Below are 23,036 nucleotides of genomic sequence, written 5' to 3'. Positions count from 1 at the left end.
TATTTTGTGCCATCTAACCCTAAACACTGCAGCACCAGGTCTTTTTTTTTCTGATTTGGCATTAATTAATGTCTTATAGAGCAGTTCTTAACTTCTTTCTTATTTTTTTCTCAACTTGCATTTCTTTATATTTTCTGCATGCTCTTCGATGTCATATGACCTTAGGCGTTGCTGCATCGAATTTACCTTTTGCCGGGTAAAAGTGATCAGGTGTGTGTGTGTGTGTGTGTGTGTGTGTGTGTGTGTGTGTGTTCCATTCCCCTCCGATTCTTGAGAAATCTGCGGCTAGCTCGAAATTTTGTGGGCCATCTTTTAGCCGATTATATGCTCCGAAGCGGAATTTAGTGTGGATTCTGATGGTATGTTCAAATTCCTCATCCGTCTATTAGTTCCCGTGTTCCACCGAGATCACTGATTTTTTTTCTCTCGGTAGGGTGCCCAGCAGGGAGGGAGGGGGGGGGGGGAGGAAAGGATACTTGGGTTAAGATAAGATCTTTCTTTGACCCCGAATGACCACGAGATTGTAATCACGGAAAGGTTAAGGACATTAGGTTAATGACCAGGCTGAAATATGAATTTACTCTCTAATGCAAGTCCGAAAATAAAATAAAAATCGCCATTGAACGTAAGACCTGATAAATTATTTAAGACTCGATAAATTTTTATGGATGTATTGTATCATTATCTTCTTATTTCATTTCTCAACTTGTTTCTTCTTATTTCTTTCCTCAACTTATATATTTTTTTTTTTAGTTATTATTTGGTGCCATCTAACCCTAAACACTGCAGCACCAAGTCTTTTTTTTTCTGATTTTGCATTAATTAATGTCTTATATCTCATTTCTTAACTTCGATGTCATATGACCTTAGGCGTTGCCGCATCGAATTTACCTTTTTCCGTGAAAAAGGGATCATGTGTGTGTGTGTGTGTGTGTGTGTGTGTGTGTGTGTGTGTGTGTGTTCCATTCCCCTCCGATTCTTGAGAAATCTGCGGCTAGCTCGAAATTTTGTGGGCCATCTTTTTTAGCCGATTATATGCTCCGAAGCGGAATTTAGTGAGGATTCTTATGGTATCTTCAAATTCCTCATACGTCTATTAGTTCCCGAGTTACACCGAGAAAACTGAATTTTTTTTCTCTCGTCAGAGTAGCTTAACAAATAAAAATCACTCATTAATTAATGTCTTATATCTCATTTCTTAACATATTTCTTCTTATTTCTTTTCTCAACTTGCATTTCTTTATATTTTCTGCCTGCTCTTCGGTGTCATATGACCTTAGACGTTGCCGCATCGAGTTTACCTTTTTCCGTGAAAAAGGGATCATGTGTGTGTGTGTGTGTGTGTGTGTGTGTGTGTGTGTGTGTGTGTGTGTTCCATTCCCCTCCGATTCTTGAGTAATCTGCGGCTAGCTCGAAATTTTGTGGGCCATCTTTTTTAGCCGATTATATGCTCCGAAGCGGAATTTAGTGAGGATTCTTATGGTATCCTCAAATTCCTCATACGTCTATTAGTTCCCGAGTTACACCGAGAAAACTGATTTTTTTTTCTCTCGTCAGAGTAGCATAACAAATAAAAATCACTCATTAATTAATGTCTTATATTTCATTTCTTAACTTATTTCGTCTTATTTCTTTTCTCAACTTGCATTTCTTTATATTTTCTGCCTGCTCTTCGGTGTCATATGACCTTAGACGTTGCCGCATCGAGTTTACTTTTTTCCGTGAAAAAGGGATCGTGTGTGTGTGTGTGTGTGTGTGTGTGTGTGTGTGTGTGTGTGTGTGTGTGTGTGTGTGTGTGTGTGTGTGTGTGTGTGTGTGTGTGTGTGTTCCATTCCCCTCTGATTCTTGAGAAATCTGCTGCTTGCTCAAAATTTTGTGGGCCAACTTTTTTAGCCGAATATATGCTCCGAAGCGGAATTTAGTGAGGATTCTTATGGTATCTTCAAATTCCTCATGCGTCTATTAGTTCCCGAGTTACACCGAGAAAACTGAATGTTATTCTCTCGTCAGAGTATCCTAACAAATAAAAATCGCTCAGAGCTCCTCATCTACGTTCCTTAGAAAGATTGCCATATGTTACTATTAAGAAACTTATCCCAACAACTGCAAATTTGACGCACTTTCATCGAAAACTTAATTTTTAATAATTTTTTATTTACTTTTATGGCGCGTTTCGCGTCATCGTCCGCCAGAACCTTTTACCCTTGATGACATGAAATGCGTCATCGTGCGCGAGAGGGTTAAATAAGTCAGATTTATCTCAAATTCACTGTCTGGGCAGACAAATATTCGGAAAAGAGAAGGCAAACCAGTTTGTAGATATATATAAATATGCCGTATATTCACGTCCTTATGGATATCTTCTTGTTGATTAGGGTTTAAATACTCCTGAATCCCTACAGTTTCGCTCAAACATTGTTGGAGAGCCTCCCAGAGGAACGCGGATTCAATGGTGAACTCCAGGAAAAAGGAACTCTTACGTTCTATACTCCCAACATAACGAACCCTATGGTTTAAGCTCTCAGCTACTTCTGATCTTACTCTCTAAGCCTTTGCAGTTACTTTCTTAAACCATCGAAGCCCGCCTTCCTGAAGTCAGGTATTAAGTCTTGTTTCTGCTGACTCTATCCTCCCATTTAATATTAAATTTAATTTCCTTATGATCACTGTTACCTAATGAACCCCCAACCTCAATGTTGCTTATTATGTCCTCTTTATTAGTTAACAACAAATCCAAATATTTTCTTCCTCCTTCGCACTGTTTTGTATATAGAACGAACTTACATTAGCTGAACCCACACTCCTGGAAGAAGCTAAAATTTTCTAAAGGCTACAATAAAGTCAATATGACCGATGAAGATACGGCACGTCACAATGAACAAACTCACTGTCTTCTCTGTAAATACGGGTTTTAAAAGGTAAAGGAGTAAAACATCATGACCATGAAAATCAGGAAACAATTACATTGAAGCTTATTGTAATAGATGCAACCTTCAAATGAAAAAAATCACAAATTGCAGCGTACTCTCATTGCACATTATGCGGATTACGACATGACGTTAATCCCGCGTGAATTAACGCTACCTGGCTTTGAAAATCAAACTAAGACCAAAACATTCAGTTCAGAAATACCATGAAGTCATCATAAATGACTTGAGATTTATTGACACGTATGTCTTTATGTCTGGTTCACTCGCGGCTTTAGCGAACCAATTCATCAGCACTGGGAACGAGCCCATGTGCACACAACAGATGTTGAAAGATGTGCCAGCACCTGCGTTACCATTATTGATCAAGGGAAAGCAGGTTTTTTGTTATGACTATATGGACTCGATGGAACGACTTTCTGAGACACGTCTTCCATCCCGCGAAGATTTTTTCAATTCGCTTCAAGAAGCAGAACTTTCCGAAAGTGATTATAAACATGCTCAGAATGTTTGGAAAGTAGCTGGATGTCAGAGCCTGATGGACTATTTGTTGCTTTATGTAAAAGTGGATGTTGGCCTTCTATGTGATGTCTTCCTAGCGGAGAGGTATTTTGAAAACCCAGTGGAGGTTGGATATTGTAAATTATGTTAGCCTGCCAGGATTTGCCTATGACTCTTTTCTGTTAAAAACACAGCAGGAATTAGAGATGCTTAGTAGCCCACACATATATCATTGCATTCAAACAAATGTGCGTGGGGGCTACACAAGTGTTGTGCGTCGTTTTGTACGCACCAATAACATCTACACGAACCCTCAGTTTAATCCAAAACATGATAGAAACACTTTCCTTTCATATCTTGACTTCAACAGTCTTTATCCCACTGTAATACAAGAGAAGTTACCATGTGGAGATATGAGAAAACTAGATGAGACAGAAATGCACTGGTTTTTGAGCGGGAGGGGGCTAGGTCAATCAAGCAACCGATGGCGATTTTGGATACCTCATTCTGTGCAATACTGAGGCTGTCTCACGTGAAGTCATTGAGAAAACGGATGACCTCCCACTGACCATCAGAAGACACAATATCATCAATAGAGATATATCGTCAGCCGCACACGAATGGTATGAAGAAGAAAACCGTCCAGTACCGTGTAAGAACATAAAACAGATTGGAACACATGTTGCTCAGGAGAAAATACTGTTTGCTCTGTCGCTCATTTAACTGCTATTCAACTAGGCCGGGTTGTTAAAAAGTGCATGCTATTTATATGTTTAAGCAAAAGCACTTTCTTGCGGACTTCATTCAGGATAACATAGAAGCCCGCAAAAGTGCTACTTGCCCTATCAAGAAAACTGCAATCAAGTGTATTTCAAACAGCATTTTTGGTCGATACCTGATGAACGCGGCCAAATATAGTGAAGACATAGATATTGTCACCAACCGCGAAAAGTTTTTGAAGCTGGCCCGAAGTCCTTACTTTAAACGCGTTGTACCCCTCAATGATGGTCATGTAGTTGTAGTTCGCCATAAGAAATATTCACAGGCGAATCATCCAAACTACATTGGCTACTACGTCCTAAAGCTGTCCAAGCTGCGACTATATGATTTCTTTTACAGTATCATGAAGGCTCATTACTGGATCGGGCGAAACTAGTGTATTGTGACACTGATTCCTTAATAACAGAAACTGAAACTCCTGATCTATTAACAGAGTACTCGCAGGAACCCTTTAAAAGCTATATAGACACAAGTAACTTTAGCTCCTCACATTCCTTGTACAACACAGACAACAAAGGCAAGCTCGATTTCTCAAGTCTGAAGTGAGGGAAAGAACCATCTCAGAATTTGTAGGTGTAAGAACAAAGTGCTACTCCATCCCCATGGCAGACAGTGACCGGTTGAGTTCAGCTAAGAGCGTTCCAAAGCTCATAAAGAAAAAAAAAATTGCTCATCAGCGATACAAAGACGTCCTATTCCAGAAGCAAACATTTACCTTTGGCTATCAGGGATTCACAGTGCGTAATGGACGAATGAGTACAGTAAAATATCCCAAGAGAGGGATATCTGTAGTTCAGGACAAAAGACACTGCTTTAGCACCTTGGAGTTACGACCTTACGGTCATCCAGATAATTCTACAGGGGTAGAGGAGGAGGAGGAAGAGAAGGAAGCTGTAATCATAATTTGACCAAATTCCAATAAACATTGAGTTTGTTTGACTTGTTTATATGTCCTTTATCAAAAAATGAATGAAAAAAACAATAATTGTCTTAAAATTTATTCGATTTGTGGAAACATGTAGACAAAACGCGTCTATGTTTCGATCTGGCTCATTAAAAAAGAAAAAAAGACTCGCGAAATGTGCGGCGGCGGCACCAGCGGGTCCTGCGGCGACATCATGCGACGACAGGATGCGACAGGATTGCGTGGGCTCAAGGCGGGGGCGGGGCCGTCGCGGCAGCACGCTACCAAGTTATTCTAAAAGAGAAATGAGACACTGGATTTGTCTCTACTATGAACCGGACATGATAGTGTTCTTAGATAGTTATGCTCTCGACCTCAAATTATACTCTGATTATTTTAAATATATTGCTTACCCTGGGCTCAGGATATATAAAAATGCATTTCGACTTCAAAGCACGCGAAGCGATGTGTGCGGGGCTTATGTCGTGTACTTTGCCTACAATGTTTCACACTTGGGTGTAAGAGAAACTCTTGAAAAATTTGTATGGAGTTTTCCAAGACCGAATATTCGAGGAATGATGAACACGTGATGAGATTCGCTTACAGCAAGTTTATAATGCCCGTATGACATCAAACATTTAACACGTGTTCATAAAAAGTAAGTATTGACTTTATTGATTTTTCATATTGAAGTGTATTACATTCCACGAAGCTATTCTCAGCATAAATAATTTTCTAGTTCCTTTATCGTGGTTTGTATAACACGCTTAAATCAGTGGTCTGGCTCCATACAGGACCTCACTCGTCACCACCACTAGCCCCAGTGCTGCCGCCCCGCCCCGCCCCGCCCCGCCCCGAGCCCACGCAATCCTGTCGCATCCTGTCGTCGCATGATGTCGCCGCAGGACCCGCTGGTGCCGCCGCGCACATTTCGCGAGTCTTTTTTTTTCTTTTTTTATATGAGCCAGATCGAAACATAGACGCGTTTTGTCTACATGTTTCCACAAATCGAATAAATTTTAAGACAATTATTGTTTTTTTCATTCATTTTTTGATAAAGGACATATAAACAAGTCAAACAAACTCAATGTTTATTGGAATTTGGTCAAATTATGATTACAGCTTCCTTCTCTTCCTCCTCCTCTACCCTGTAGATTTATACGGATGAACGTAAGGTCGTAACTCCAAGGTGCTAAAGCAGTGTCTTTTGTCCTGAACTACAGATATCCCTCTCTTGGGATATTTTACTGTACTCATTCGTCCATTACGCACTGTGAATCCCTGATAGCCAAAGGTAAATGTTTGCTTCTGGAATAGGACGTCTTTGTATCGCTGATGAGCAATTTTTTTTTTTCTTTATGAGCTTTGGAACGCTCTTAGCTGAACTCAACCGGTCACTGTCTGCCATGGGGATGGAGTAGCACTTTGTTCTTACACCTACAAATTCTGAGATGGTTCTTTCCCTCACTTCAGACTTGAGAAATCCGAGCTTGCCTTTGTTGTCTGTGTTGTACAAGGAATGTGAGGAGCTAAAGTTACTTGTGTCTATATAGCTTTTAAAGGGTTCCTGCGAGTACTCTGTTAATAGATCAGGAGTTTCAGTTTCTGTTATTAAGGAATCAGTGTCACAATACACTAGTTTCGCCCGATCCCCGTAATGAGCCTTCATGATACTGTAAAAGAAATCATATAGTCGCAGCTTGGACAGCTTTAGGATCGTAGTAGCCAATGTAGTTTTGATGATTCTCCTGTGAATATTTCTTATGGCGAACTACAACTACATGACCATCATTGAGGGGTACAACGCGTTTAAAGTAAGGACTTCGGGCCAGCTTCAAAAACTTTTCGCGGTTGGTGACAATATCTATGTCTTCACTATATTTGGCCGCGTTCATCAGGTATCGACCAAAAATGCTGTTTGAAATACACTTGATTGCAGTTTTCTTGATAGGGCAAGTAGCACTTTTGCGGGCTTCTATGTTATCCTGAATGAAGTCCGCAAGAAAGTGCTTTTGCTTAAACATATAAATAGCATGCACTTTTTAACAACCCGGCCTAGTTGAATAGCAGTTTAAGGAGGGACAGAGCAAACAGTATTTTCTCCTGAGCAACATGTGTTCCAATCTGTTTTATGTTCTTACACGGTACTGGACGGTTTTCTTCTTCATACCATTCGTGTGCGGCTGACGATATATCTCTATTGATGATATTGTGTCTTCTGATGGTCAGTGGAGGTCATCCGTTTTCTCAATGACTTCACGTGAGACAGCCTCAGTATTGAACAGAATGATGTATCCAAAATCTCCATCGGTTTCTTGATTGACCTAGCCCTCCCGCTCACAAAACAGTGCATTTCTGTCTCATCTAGTTTTCTCATATCTCCACATGGTAACTTCTCTTGTATTACAGTGGGATAAAGACTGTTGAAGTCAAGATATGAAAGGAAAGTGTTTCTATCATGTTTTGGATTAAACTGAGGGTTCGTGTAGATGTTATTGGTGCGTACAAAACGACAACACTTGTGTAGCCCCACGCACATTTGTTTGAATGCAATGATATATGTGGGCTACTAAGCATCTCTAATTCCTGCTGTGTTTTTAACAAAAAGAGTCATAGGCAAATCCTGGCAGGCTAACATAATTTACAATATCCAACCTCCACTGTGTTTTCAAAATACCTCTCCTCTAGGAAGACATCACATAGAAGGCCAACATCCACTTTACATAAAGCAACAAATAGTCCATCAGGCTCTGACATCCAGCTACTTTCCAAACATTCTGAGCATGTTTATAATCACTTTCGGAAAGTTCTGCTTCTTGAAGCGAATTGAAAAATCTTCGCGGGATGGAAGACGTGTCTCAGAAAGTCGTTCCATCGAGTCCATATAGTCATAACAAAAAACCTGCTTTCCCTTGATCAATAATGGTAACGCAGGTGCTGGCACATCTTTCAACATCTGTTGTGTGCACATGGGCTCGTTCCCAGTGCTGATGAATTGGTTCGCTAAAGCCGCGAGTGAACCAGACATAAAGACATACGTGTCAATAAATCTCAAGTCATTTATGATGACTTCATGGTATTTCTGAACTGAATGTTTTGGTCTTAGTTTGATTTTCAAAGCCAGGTAGCGTTAATTCACGCGGGATTAACGTCATGTCGTAATCCGCATAATGTGCAATGAGAGTACGCTGCAATTTGTGATTTTTTCATTTGAAGGTTGCATCTATTACAATAAGCTTCAATGTAATTGTTTCCTGATTTTTCATGGTCATGATGTTTTACCTTTACCTTTTTAAAACCCGTATTTACAGAGAAGACAGTGAGTTTGTTCATTGTGACGTGCCGTATCTTCATCGGTCATATTGACTTTATTGTAGCCTTTAGAAAATTTTAGCTTCTTCCAGGAGTGTGGGTTCAGCTAATGTAAGTTCGTTCTATATACAAAACAGTGCGAAGGAGGGAAGAAAATATTTTGGATTTGTTGTTAACTAATAAAGAGGACATAATAAGCAACATTGAGGTTGGGGGTTCATTAGGTAACAGTGATCATAAGGAAATTAAATTTAATATTAAATGGGAGGATAGAGTCAGCAGAAACAAGACTTAATACCTGACTTCAGGAAGGCGGGCTTCGATGGTTTAAGAAAGTAACTGCAAAGGCTTAAGAGAGTAAGATCAGAAGTAGCTGAGAGCTTAAACCATAGGGTTCGTTATGTTGGGAGTATAGAACGTAAGAGTTCCTTTTTCCTGGAGTTCACCATTGAATACGCGTTCATCTGGGAGGCTCTCCAACAATGTTTGAGCGAAACTGTAGGATTCAGGAGTATTTAAACCCTAATCAACAAGAAGATATCCATAAGGACGTGAATATACGGCATATTTATATATATCTACAAACTGGTTTGCCTTCTTTTCCGAATATTTGTCTGCCCAGACAGTGAATTTGAGATAAATCTGACTTATTTAACCCTCTCGCGCACGATGACGCATTTCATGTCATCAAGGGTAAAAGGTTCTGGCGGACGATGACGCGAAACGCGCCATAAAAGTAAATAAAAAATTATTAAACATTAAGTTTTCGATGAAAGTGCGTCAAATTTGCAGTTGTTGGGATAAGTTTCAATAGTAACATATGGCAATCTTTCTAAGGAACGTAGATGAGGAGCTCTGAGCGATTTTTATTTGTTAGGATACTCTGACGAGAGAATAACATTCAGTTTTCTCGGTGTAACTCGGGAACTAATAGACGCATGAGGAATTTGAAGATACCATAAGAATCCTCACTAAATTCCGCTTCGGAGCATATATTCGGCTAAAAAAGTTGGCACACAAAATTTTGAGCAAGCAGCAGATTTCTCAAGAATCAGAGGGGAATGGAACACACACACACACACACACACACACACACACACACACACACACACACACACACACACACACACACACACACACGATCCCTTTTTCACGGAAAAAAGTAAACTCGATGCGGCAACGTCTAAGGTCATATGACACCGAAGAGCAGGCAGAAAATATAAAGAAATGCAAGTTGAGAAAAGAAATAAGACGAAATAAGTTAAGAAATGAAATATAAGACATTAATTAATGAGTGATTTTATTTGTTATGCTACTCTGACGAGAGAAAAAAATCAGTTTTCTCGGTGTAACTCGGGAACTAATAGACGTATGAGGAATTTGAGGATACCATAAGAATCCTCACTAAATTCCGCTTCGAGCATATAATCGGCTAAAAAGATGGCCCAAAAAATTTCGAGATAGCCGCACATTACTCAAGAATCGGAGGGGAATGGAAAACACACACACACACACACACAAACACAAACACACACAAACACACACATTACGATCCCTTTTTCACGGAAAAAGGTAAACTCGATGCGGCAACGTCTAAGGTCATATGACACCGAAGAGCAGGCAGAAAATATAAAGAAATGCAAGTTGAGAAAAGAAATAAGAAGAAATATGTTAAGAAATGAGATATAAGACATTAATTAATGAGTGATTTTTATTTGTTAAGCTACTCTGACGAGAGAAAAAAAATTCAGTTTTCTCGGTGTAACTCGGGAACTAATAGACGTATGAGGAATTTGAAGATACCATAAGAATCCTCACTAAATTCCGCTTCGGAGCATATAATCGGCTAAAAAAGATGGCCCACAAAATTTCGAGCTAGCCGCAGATTTCTCAAGAATCGGAGGGGAATGGAACACACACACACACACACACACACACACACACACACACACACACACATTACGATCCCTTTTCACGGAAATATGTAAATTCTATGCGGCAACGCCTAAGGTCATATGACATCGAAGTTAAGAAATGAGATATAAGACATTAATTAATGCAAAATCAGAAAAAAAAAGACTTGGTGCTGCAGTGTTTAGGGTTAGATGGCACCAAATAACCGGAGTAAAAAAAAATATATATAAGTTGAGGAAAGAAATAAGAAGAAACAAGTTGAGAAATGAGAAATAAGAAGATAATGATACAATACATCCAGCAAAAACTTAAATAATTTATCGAGTCTTACGTTCAATGGCGATTTTTTATTTTATTTTCGGACTTGCATTAGAGAGTAAATTCATATTTCAGACTGGTCATTAACCTAATGTCCTTAACCTTTTCCGTGATTATAATCTCGTGGTCATTCGGGGGTCAAAGAAAGATCTTATCTTAACCCTTCAAGTATCCCTTCTCCGTCACCCCCTCCCTCCCTGCTGGGCACCCCTACCGAGAGAAAAAAATCAGTTTTCTCGGTGTAACTCGGGAACTAATAGACGTATGAGGAATTTGAAGATACCATAAGAATCCTCACTAAATTCCGCTTCGAGCATATAATCGGCTAAAAAGATGGCACACAAAATTTCGAGATAGCCGCAGATTTCTAAAGAATCTGAGGGAATGGAAAACACACACACACACACACACACACACACACACACATTACGATCCCTTTTCACGGAAAAGGTAAATTGATGCGGCAACGCCTAAGGTCATATGACATCGAAGAGCATGCAGAAAATATAAAGAAATGCAAGTTGAGAAAAGAAATAATAAGAAAGAAGTTAAGAAATGAGATATAAGACATTAATTAATGCAAAATCAGAAAAAAAGACTTGGTGCTGCAGTGTTTAGGGTTAGATGGCACCAAAAAACCGGAGTAAAAAAAAATATATATAAGTTGAGGAAAGAAATAAGAAGAAACAAGTTGAGAAATGAGAAATAAGAAGATAATGATACAATACATCCAGCAAAACTTAAATAATTTATCGAGTCTTACGTTCAATGGCGATTTTTATTTTATTTTCGGACTTGCATTTGAGAGTAAATTCATATTTCAGACTGGTCATTAACCTAATGTCCTTAACCTTTTCCGTGAGTATAATCTCGTGGTCATTCGAGGGTCAAAGAAAGATCTTATCTTAAACCTACAAGTATCCTTTCCTGTCACCCCCTCCCTGCCGGGCCCCCCTACGCCCGTCCCCCGCCCGCTTCCGGCCGCTAGTCCGATTGCGGGTGAGGGGGGGGGGGGTGAAAAGGTAAAAGAGATGGGGGGGGGGGTCCAGATACCCCCTCTTCCGTAACCCCCCCGCAAATTACCCCCACTCCCGTAACCCCTGCTCACCCCCAACCCCACTTCCAGTCCCCCACTTCCAGTCCCCCACTTCCGTACATTTGTTACTACTCACCAGTATATCTACCACCGCAGGTATCCCAATCTATTTGTGTATTTTGCAGGTAAATAATGAATCCCACGGCCGTTGAGTCATCCAATCAATATATGTGTGTCTGTCTATCAGTGTAATTATCTAGATAGCATCTAACCGCTCGTCGACCTATGTCAATCCATCCATTTATCTATCTACATATCTATTTATCTATCTATCTCTATCTTTATGGGTGTATGGATGTATGGATGCAGAGAGAGAGAGAGAGAGAGAGAGAGAGAGAGAGAGAGAGAGAGAGAGAGAGAGAGAGAGAGAGAGAGAGAGAGACGTTGTCTCCTTCCCCCCCAAAAAAAATCTGTTTTCATAACCATTATTCATTCAGTGATAAGGATGGGGTCGTCGCTGGCGGGTGATGCGCCGCCCCTACCTCTCAGCAAAGGTGAAGAGAATTCTCTTTACCTTGATCTCAGCCTCGCAGGGTTTAGTGTCGACGAAGAGCTGACATCCACTTGTTCAGATCTTCATTCATCGCTCCATGGCTGGCCAACAAATGAATGCCTAAGATAAAGCCCTGAGGGAGTGTGCTGATCTGGCTGAGGGAGGGTCGTGATTCCCAAAATAGTGAATTATAGCCGCCACAGGTATAAGAGGAACGGAAAGGAGATAGTGCGCCTTTGAGAAGGAACATTACTTTGACATCAGAAAATAGTGATTACAGCGTCATTTATGTACGCGCCTCTACGTCTCTACCTCTTTTCCTCTACCATGCAGGAGGAGGTTGAGCTTGAGAATTTTACATTTATAATTTTCCTTAAGCCTTGATTTAAAGCCTCCCGAAGGATTTTAATTCAAACCTCACACGACTGAATGGCTGCGTGAATGTAGCGGCTGTGTGGCTGATATTTTCTTCTTTCGGAATGATGCTATTAACCTTTCCCATCTCGAATCACCATCGCTGACCATTGTGGCAAATAACTTATTTTTCTTCTCTCTCTCTCTCTCTCTCTCTCTCTCTCTCTCTCTCTCTCTCTCTCTCTCTCACACACACACACACACACACGCCACACCAGTCGCCTTTTCTCTCCTGGCTCAGGCTCAGCGGGTGGTGGACGGCTAGTCACGGCGTGTCTCACCCACGAAGGCAAAACAATGCTGCAGCCTCAAAATAGCCAGACTGACGCGCCCTTCCCTTCGATCCCACGTTTTGCTCCATCTTATAGTGCGCCGGGTCTTGGCAGTCCTCCTGGCACTTCTACTCTAATTCCCGGCGCCGTGTAATCTAAGTGGTCCAACTTGCTCAGTGACGGATTGCAGAACGGCCTGCAAAAATAGGGGGTTGTTGTTTCCTCTTCCATGTGGCACACCGCCGGCCATCTTGCCATTGCGGGCTGTTGAGTTGTGCGCAGGTGTAGTATATCCTCAGAGTCCTCAACTTAACCCTCGAAGCAGTATCAAAAAATGCTTACATGTACTTACACACACACACACACACACACACACACACACACACACGATCGCACTCTCACATTGTCACCACTCACCTTTGCACGCACTCGATTAATCACAAAATCTGACACACTCTGTAGCACACACACCACCACTGCTCGCCCTCACCACACCATCGTTCCCACTAAGACTCATACATTTTCCCTTTTCACACTTGCCCTCAGACAAAAGCACCCTCCTTCCCCTCACACACATTGTCTTCCGTCCCTCTAGGTCGAAGGGCCTCTACAACTGTCTGTATCCCTCCTCCTCCTCCTCCTCCTCCTCCTCCTTTCTCTCTCTCTCTCTCTCTCTCTCTCTCTCTCTCTCTCTCTCTCTCTCTCTCTCTCTCTCTCTCTCTCTCTCTCTCTCTCTCTCTCTCTCTCTCTCTCTCTCTCTCTCTCTCTCTCTCTCTCTCTCTCTCTCACACACACACACACACACACACACACACACACACACACACACACACACACACACACACACACACACCACTCCGATAGCTCAATCGGTAAGAGCACCGCGCTGCAAGGCTTCATGGCCAAACAGGCGTCAGTTCGAGCCCCGCTCAGGCCGTATTTTATCCGTTGACTAGGAGTGGTTACTGTCCCCCTTTGAGCAAGGGGGATGGGGTGTGTGAGGTCCTGGCAGTACCCAGATATCGACAATAATGAGCACTTGCTCACGTCGTGAGGGTACCTGCTGGCGAAAGCGAGTCCAACTCGTGATCAGGCCGTGGTGAATTACACACACACACACACACACACACACACACACACACACACACACACACACACACACACACCATGTATATTCGCTACACAAGCCCTCCCTCCTTACTCCCTCCCACTCAATCACTCTCGTCATGATAAGCTCACACACCAACACTCAGAGAACTCCCATATATCCTCCACCTTCATGCTCCTACACACTAGACTCTTCCCCCTCTGAAACACCCACAGCTCTTCTCTTCCACCCGCAGCACCTCCCTCCTCCTTCCCGTGACTGCCAGTCCTGCTCTGCTGGCCACGATCTTGCTCGCCGCATGACTTACTTCTCTCGTCTCTCATGCTCACTTCTTACTTCGCGGGCCTTTTACAACCTTCCATCTATTCCGACTCTCCACTCTCTTACATTTACGTGACTGAGCTTCTCCATCCCTTGTTCTGCTGAGCGCTACACAAGGGTTCGTGAGGGTTACACGTTCCAATGCCCTCACCAACTTTTGGCTCCCTTATCTCCCTCCTCATTTCGTCAGCCATCCTTCCTCCACCCCATCCACATTCTCCTTGGTTCTCATTTTCTGGTTTCTCTTCCTTCCTTACTCCTTCTTGTTCCCATTTCTTTTGCCATACTCTGTTCTTCTATTTCTAAATCACTCAAGTACCCGACTCCCAGCTCATTAGACCACGGCGGCACCCAGACACTTCTCCAAAGACGATCATTACGGGAGAACTGGACTCTGGCGCTCCTCCCTCCCGGATAGGATGGTAATATAGTTTTTTTGTTATTGTCTTCTGGGTGGCCTTGAAGGTTTGTCCGGGCCGAGGTAACAGGTTGGGAAGTCTGGGTACTTCATCATGGCGACCCAGCCCTCCTCCTCCTCCCACCTCTCCTTATCCTCCTCCTCCTGCTCCTCCTCCTCCTCCTCCTCTTCTTCTTCTATCTAATAACCCTCCTCCTGGTTCACCTCCACCTTCCCATCCTGCTCCATACTTTCCTCCTTTTCCCCCTCACCCATCTCACCTACCATTTCCTTCCCTCTCATTCTTGCTTACCTCCTCCTTCCCCTCCTCCACTCATCTTCTTGGTTACCTCCTTCTCCTCCTCCTCCTCCTCCTCCTCCTCCTCCTCCTCCTCCTCCTCCTCCTCAAGGATCAGTGCTTGGTCCCATGCTCTTCTTAATTTATGTTAATGATATCGATACTTGCAAAGTATTAAAGTTTGCTGATGACACAAAAATCGCAAGTAAGGTAATTACGACACTCGACGAAGAAGCATTACAATCAGATCTAGATCGACTTGCACGTTGGGCCAATTAATGGCAAATGAAATTTAACGTTGACAAATGTAAAGTGTTACACATCGGAAACAACAATCGCGTTCAGTACGTAATGAATGGCCAACAACTTTCTGCAGTAAGTAAAGAAAAGGATCTTGGAATTATTATATCAAGCGATTTAAGGCCCAGTTAGCATTGTTCAGAGGTAGTTAAAACCGCAAACAAATTGGTTGGCTTCATCGGACGAGTCTTTAATAATAAATCGGAAAAAGTAATATTAAAACTGTACAATTCGCTGGTTCGACCCCATCTAGTTTGGTATTCTCTACCCTGTGATGTCGTTGATAGTACAACAGTTACGGCCTTCAAGAATAGATTAGACAAGTATTTTGAATCCAACCAGCAACTAAGATATTACTCATTGTCGTAATAACGTTAAGTTCTTTCGAATACTGGTATCCTAGTCCGTTTTTATCGCCCGGTTAGTGGTAGCAGTTATGGTAGTCCTTTCCTCTTTCCTACATAATTTCCATGCAGTTTTTCCATGCTGCATGGTTCTTTTTCCTTTCCTGCCAGCTTTGGCTGGAGGGATGGGGGGTGGGGAGGAGCCTTCGCCTTTGTTGTCCTTCATCTTCCACCTTTGATTAGATAGTTAGTGTAGCTTGTCACAAACAGCCTCGTAAGGACCATAAAGTCTGCTTTTGTTTGTTCTTCCTTTGTGTTTCTTTGTGTTCCTTTTCTTCTTCCTCCTCCTCCTTCCTCTTCTTGTGTGCCTCCTCCTACCCTTCTTCCTCCTCCTTCACCAGCCAAGCCGTAGCGTTGACACAATACAAAGGATTATGTGACCAAAAATGCGTTTAGCAGAGATCCGCTGTAACTCAAATCATCGACAACAGGTGTCACATTTGTATCTGAGCGTGCGTAGTTAAACATCCGTACGGAGTGAACTTAGAGATTACATTAAAGTAGAGAAGCCTCACCTAGAATACAAAGTGGAGTTGTGGTCCCTTAATTGCAAGAAGGGAATCGAATTTCTCGAAAAAAATGCAGCGAGGCGCTACGAAATTGATATCATGGTTGATGGCGCAGCCGTATGAAATACACCTCAAGCCAGTCAACCTCTCTATAACAGGAAAGAAACGATAACAAGGGGTTTTGACGCATGTCTTCAAATACCTGAATACATTAAGTAACGCCGATCACTCCAAAGTTTCTTAGCTCCAAACTAACTTGATAACTAGATAAAATGGTCTGCCGTTTCGAGTGAGGCGATGCAGTACAGACATTAGCAGGAGTTTATTCTCGAAGCGAATCAGCCGATGGAACAAACCTTCCTGCAGTAGGTATTGAGAAAATGACCAACTTTAAAGATTGGACTGAGCGTTACTTTGTTAGGTCAGGAATGAGCTAAACAAATCCGGCATGCACCTACAACAGGTCCTTTAATCTGTCCGTAGATCTCTAACGTGCTTGACTACATGCAGGCAGCCTCGTTATAAGCCAGCAGACTTTCTGTTGACTGCTATTCTATGTATCCATGTTTCCATGTTTCCTTAGTGTTTACCTTTCCCCCTTTATCATTATCCTTGTCCTTCATTAACCTCCTATTTCAGTTTCATATTTTTTCCTCAATTTACTTCATTTTAGTTTATTTTTCTCGCAGTATTTTTTTCTCTTCAGAACTATCCAATTGCCTTGTCCTCTTCATTTTCGTTTCCCATATCTACACGACTGATGTGTTTACGAGTATTGCATTAGTATATCTCCTTTTCGCATTTTCCCTCTTGTTCCTTGACCTCCCTCTCTTCTTTCTATCCCTCCGCCCCTTCTCCATGTCCTCTCCGCCCCTTCTCCTCCATGTCCTCTCCGCCCCTTCTCGACGCTCCCGCCTCACCCCGCCCAGCTATCTGTCCACCACTCCCACAACCACACATAGCTCACTTGTCACTCTAATCACCTCACTCATTTCACTTCTCTTTCACACAGCCACAAGGAAAAATAGCTGATAAACAAGCCAGTTAAATGGTTTTGGGACAAACCATGAATGTGACGCAACAGAAAATCATCTAAAACATTGCCATTTCTCACGTTACGAGAAACACGCAAGGTTTTACATGATGCACAATGTATTAGTGTAGCATTTCAAGATTTAAAACTATCAAAGGAACGCGAAGACGCAATACCCATCATGTCTAACGCTGGTGGTAATTTTGTACATATAAATTATATGAAAAATTCAATTTGTAAATGAACAAATGCGCGGAGTATGTCGCACATGTTTGAGAAATTATACGATAAAATGTGCTAAAATTAGTGACATTTACAGTTTGACTTAAACCCATAAAATTCAAATAGGTTATAAAAGAGGCAACACACACACACACACACACACACACACACACACACACACACACACACACTAAAAATAAATGCCGTACTCAGAGATCTATCAATTCTGAGGATCGATCTCCGTCGCGTGGTCAGACACAGAATCAGACCTTGGTTAATTTTATACACACGCTAACGCACACACGAACTTTAAGAGTAATGACATCACCGTCTTTTTTTTCTTGTTTGTGTGTGTGTTTGTGTGCTCACGTGTATTTGCGCGGAAACCCATAAAAGCATTAATTTAACCCGGTAGCAGCGACGGGCCAAATTTGTGGCTTTACCGTGTACCAACGATGGGCCAAATTTCTGCCATGCATAAACTGATGACATATGCGTTGATATATATTATGAAATCGTTTGCGTGAGTGATGATTCTTTCTCATTATTTTGCTTAGAGACCTTGCTTAGAGACCTAACGTAACCTAGCTTAACCTAACGTAACCTAGCTTAACCTAACCTAACCTAACCTAACAAACATGACCCCGCAGCTACCGGGTTAAGTTTTTCCCCGCACGTGTCCATTATATATTGCTTCAGACTTGAGGGGCCAAACGTTAGCGTGGCGGCACATGTGTCATTACCAACAAGCCAGCTCAGTGCTGTGGGGTGACGGTGGTCGTAGGGGAGGTGAGGTGCATGGGCTGGGTTGGGAGGAGGTGGGCTGGGTTGGGGGGAGTGAGGTGAGGCAATGATATGGGTGAGTGTCCTGGATGTGGGAGGGTGTCATGGTGTGTGTGTGTGGGTGTGAGAGGCGGGTGGAGCATGCTGGTGACGGCGGGGAGAGCTTCGGATGAGTAAACGGATCCTCCCGCGGCATTTCCTCATTTCCTCCACCGTGATGCACCGTTGGAGGAGGAGGAAATAACAATGCTCATATACATGTGTTCACGGCAAAGTGTGTGTGTGTGTGTGTGTGGGCGGGCGGGTGGGTGGGTGTTTCTCTCTCTCTCTCTCTCTCTCTCTCTCTCTCTCTCTCTCTCTCTCTCTCTCTCTCTCTCTCTCTCTCTCTCTCTCTCTCTCTCTGACTTGCGTCCGGTAATGTATTCCCACCTTCCTCGGCCCTGGTCTTGGCTGTCCCTCCGACTTTCACTTTGAAATTCTACTCACCACACACCTGCTTTGAAAACACGTCTCATCTACGGTCTGCAACTTTCTAACGCATTTATTTATTTCAAGAGGAGAATAGTACCCATAGTAGTAAGTTATGGGCCTAATTTTGATCATTCAGCACACACACACACACACACACACACACACACACACACACACACACACACACACACACACACCGGAAATTTAACACCTCCGATGTAAATATTCCTTGTTGCCTCTGCAATCTTCGGCACGCTTGTAAGTGTGATGACAGGACCACTTGAGATGCAGTGACGCATTGAGGATATCGAGAGAGAACCATGTATGCATGAATGAAGTAGGGGAGAGAGAGAGAGAGAGAGAGAGAGAGAGAGAGAGAGAGAGAGAGAGAGAGAGAGAGAGAGAGAGAGAGAGAGAGAGAGAGAGACCAACAGTCATAGATGAAAAGTAAACCTGCACATGTAAACCAAAAATAAACAAATAAATAAGAATTTACTAAGGAGGAAGAGCTAAGAAATAAAAGCCAGACCGCAGTGAGACATGCAGATGCTAATAATACGCACGGCACGTAAGGCCATGGACAGGTAGGGGGCAAACGGGCGAGCAGACAGACGGGCGGGTAGACAAGGATCCACACACCCCCACACCGCGGCTTGGGGGAAGGCGGGTGCTGCGGTGAACCTTTGGCCTCCAGAGTTGAGCAGTCCGAACTAAACTTTGATATCATACTGCATGTTTTGGTTATTATGCGTTTGTTTGGACGTAAAAGCCGTTTAGCTCCTGTTTCTTTATGTTGTTGACTCACAGGTTATTCTTATCTTTTGTTTCTTTCATTCTTTTGAAGCTATACTGTATTCGAGTTGTTTGGATGGAGTGTGTGTTAAAGCAGAAAAGTTTTCCTCTCTTGCCTTCGTTTCACGACGTTGGCTTAAACATGCGCCCATCTGCCTGGCTGCCTAATCTTTGCTTTCTTCCCGCATCCTACATTCCTCACACTCCTATAACATTTCCTTCGTTTCCTATCTTCTCCCATTACTTTCCTTCCTTTCCCGACCATCCCATCTTCCCTTCCTTTCCTTCCCTTTGCTCCATCCCACCCCCCTGCACCTTTTCCTCCCACTTTCCAACGACCATTGGCTCCCCTCCAGCTCTCGCCCTTCGTGTCCTCTCATCTCTCCCTCCTCCCTCCTTACCGCTGGTTCCCTCACCAACCATAAACCTATCGAACAGGTTGGTTTGCCCAGGATAGCCCACCGCCAGTCCAGCCGGGCGAGGAATTACCACCTCCACTCCGCTTTATCCACAACCTTCCTTCGTCTTTACTCTATTCTCTTTTGGCTGCTCTTTCTGGATCCACTTTACGGCGTTTCATAACCACGAGGGACAGGACGAGAGCAGTAAGGAGGACAAGGGTGACTGAGGCGCTACTAGAGGACAACATTAAGCGGTGCGGGAGAGGCTCGTGGACAACAGTGTAAGGGCAAGGAGGGTTGGTTCCTTGGAACGCTCAATGACGAGCTCGCCCCCTCATCTCACCTCACCGCTGCCACCCAACTGCCAGCACCGGCTGCCGGTGGGGGTGGAGGGGGCGTGGGGCAGTCGGTTGAGATGAAGGAGCGGTTACAGAGTGGAGGAGTTTCTAGTTGCTCCATAGGTAGTGGCGGAACAATGGGGGGGGGGGGGGGGGAGCGAGAGATTTCTTTTAGACTCAGAGGAGTGGATGGTGGAAGTCAAAATGTGTGTGGTAACTCGATGATGAGTCTCAGTGAGGTAGTGTGAATATTCTCAGACACCGACGCGAGTAACACAAAAACAAACAAAGCAAGTGTCTCGTCCTCCATCACCTCCACCTCCAGTCCCGCCCGGCTGATAAGATAACGGTGATCGATCCTCGCAAGTCTGTTCCCTGTGCCCAGCCTTATGCGGCCCGGAGGAAATGATAATGTCGTAAAGGCAAACCCCTTCACACAATTGAACGTTTTTTTCTAATACCAAAGCTCATTATAGTGTGTGTGTGTGTGTGTGTGTGTGTGTGTGTGTGTGTGTGAAGTCTCACTAGTATACTAGTATATATCCATCTATCAAGGTTATGTCATTGCAGTAATGCCAATACACACACACACACACACACACACACACACACACACACACACACACACACACACACACACAACCTTAATGACGCATTAGTTAGTATACTCGGCTCCCAATCGAGAGATAAAATCAAAACCTCGAGTCAAACGAAGTTCTTCTCGTATCTTTTCACACTGACTTTTCTACATTCTAGCAATGGTGAACTCGAGAAGGTTCCAGTCCCGCCGATGCACGCTGACAATTTTCAACCATCCCCGAGTGACGGAAGATTTCCCACATGCTCCCCAGATCTTCAATCAACCGTAACATGAGCGACTTCGGTCGAGAAGAGCACCGGGGGACATTATGGGCCAAGCAAGAGTCATTAAAACGTCAGCCAGTTTAATAATTTGCCTGCGCCACTAACTGGCTGGGGTCGTCGAAGAGACCCCTCAAGAGAGCCTACCGGCACTTTTGGCAACACCTAAAAAAAATTAAGCGGAGGCTTGATTCCTAAGATCTACTTGAAAAATACATAAAGGAAAATAAACAGCACACTCACATACACACACCACACCCGGTGCTCAGTAGACTAAGTCTCTGCCTCATCATGGTCCGGCATGACAACCTGAAGTTCGAACCCTATTTGATCCGAAGGATTTTTCCGCTGACAAGGAGTGGTTACTGTCCCTCTATGAACAAGTGGGATGAGGGAAGCAAAGTTCCACAGATCGGCTAACAAGCTCCAAGGCTCTCACCGGGAGACATTTGCCTAATCAAATCTAAAAGAGCAAATCACCAGACGATATTAGCCCAAATCAGAATGCGGGCTGGGGCATGCAGGCCATGGTAAAACCAGCGTCATCGAACCCAACCATGTAAATGTTTAATTGTCAAATATGAGTTATTATTACTTAAGAAAATATATATTAATATTTAAAAGGATAATACAACTATTAACATACCAAAACGTGTCCTTCTTCAAAACTCAACGGCTAGGCTCCTTTCACAGTTGGCTCGTCGCTGTCTAGCACACGGGTTCAATCCCCTTGGCTCTCATGACCCGTCTCCTTGCTTATTGTATCTCTAGGAGACGAGCACACGTCTCGTCTCTGTCGGGGCTGGGTCTGTTCTGCTTCTTCCAGTGCTTTTCCCGCTCATTCCCGGCCTAGGGGCGGCGTGGGTATTGGAACGAATCCCACATGTTTGTTTGTAACTCTGAGGGGAAAGGTCACAGTGCCACTTGACAGATGAGATCAAGATACCTCACATATGATAAACATTATCACTAACATCTGCTATTGCAACACCTCACAGACAAAACCAGCAAGCGACACATACCAACCATGATACATACTAAAGTTTAACGGGGAGCGGGATACGGAAGATACGGGAAACGTGCGATCGTCTTATTATCAAGGTTGAGGTGGCACTTGCTGGCTCAGGCCTATGGTCGTAGGGAGGGTCGGCTATGTGCCTTCTACTACCATCATCAGTGTTTTCTCTATTCCTCTCTTCGCAATCATACAGTCAAGTTGACTTCATTTACAACTTGTGTCGATACCTATGCACGTGGACAAATATTCGAAACTTTAATTCCCTTGTGCTCCGTAACTTACTGTACGACTGTGAAATATGGACAGTGAATAGTGATTTGGAGAGGCGTCTTGATGTCTTTGGTACCAAGTGCCTTTGCAGGATCGTGGGGTATCGCTGGGATGACTTCGAGCCGAACTAGCGACTACTGGATGAAACTGAATCGAGGCCTGTTACCAGCGTAGTCTGTGAAAGCCAACTCTGATCTTACCTATCTTTGAAATAACTACCGAAGAAGTCTTATTCACTTCAATCCCTTAAATCAAATAAAAGTCCAGAACCAAACAATTATGTCCTATTCTACTTAAAGAAACAAAAAGCGAAATACTGTTTTCACTCAAAAGTTAGGATGTATTACAACAACTATTCAATAATTTAGTCAGACCCCACTTGGATTATGTGGCACAGTGTTGGACTACCCACCATACGAAGGACATTGCTAAACTACACGTTCAACGTAGGCCAACAAAGATGACCTCCCTCCTTGCGCAACAAACCATGCAATGACAGTTTCTCATATTCGATGGCTTTACGAATATGGACAAATCCAAATTGTTTATGATTGATGATGCGTTTCGAACGAGAAATTA

The 23,036-nt window shown here is 43.1% G+C and overlaps 1 protein-coding gene across 1 annotated transcript in view; it reads right to left on the bottom strand.

Moving 5' to 3' along the window:
* LOC126980965 (glutamate receptor ionotropic, delta-2-like) overlaps window positions 1-22,044 on the bottom strand; it is a 104,672-nt gene extending 82,628 nt beyond the window's left edge. Inside the window, exon 1 of the mRNA XM_050831452.1 lies at window positions 21,816-22,044. The gene's annotated coding sequence lies outside the window, so the exon portion shown is untranslated. The remainder of the gene's footprint in view (window positions 1-21,815) is intronic.
* Between the last annotated feature and the right edge of the window lie 992 nt (window positions 22,045-23,036).

The sequence above is a fragment of the Eriocheir sinensis genome, chromosome 46 (genome assembly GCF_024679095.1).
Source record: "Eriocheir sinensis breed Jianghai 21 chromosome 46, ASM2467909v1, whole genome shotgun sequence".
Taxonomy (NCBI): Eukaryota; Metazoa; Arthropoda; class Malacostraca; order Decapoda; family Varunidae; genus Eriocheir; species Eriocheir sinensis.
This window is presented reverse-complemented; position numbering and strand designations above follow the sequence as displayed.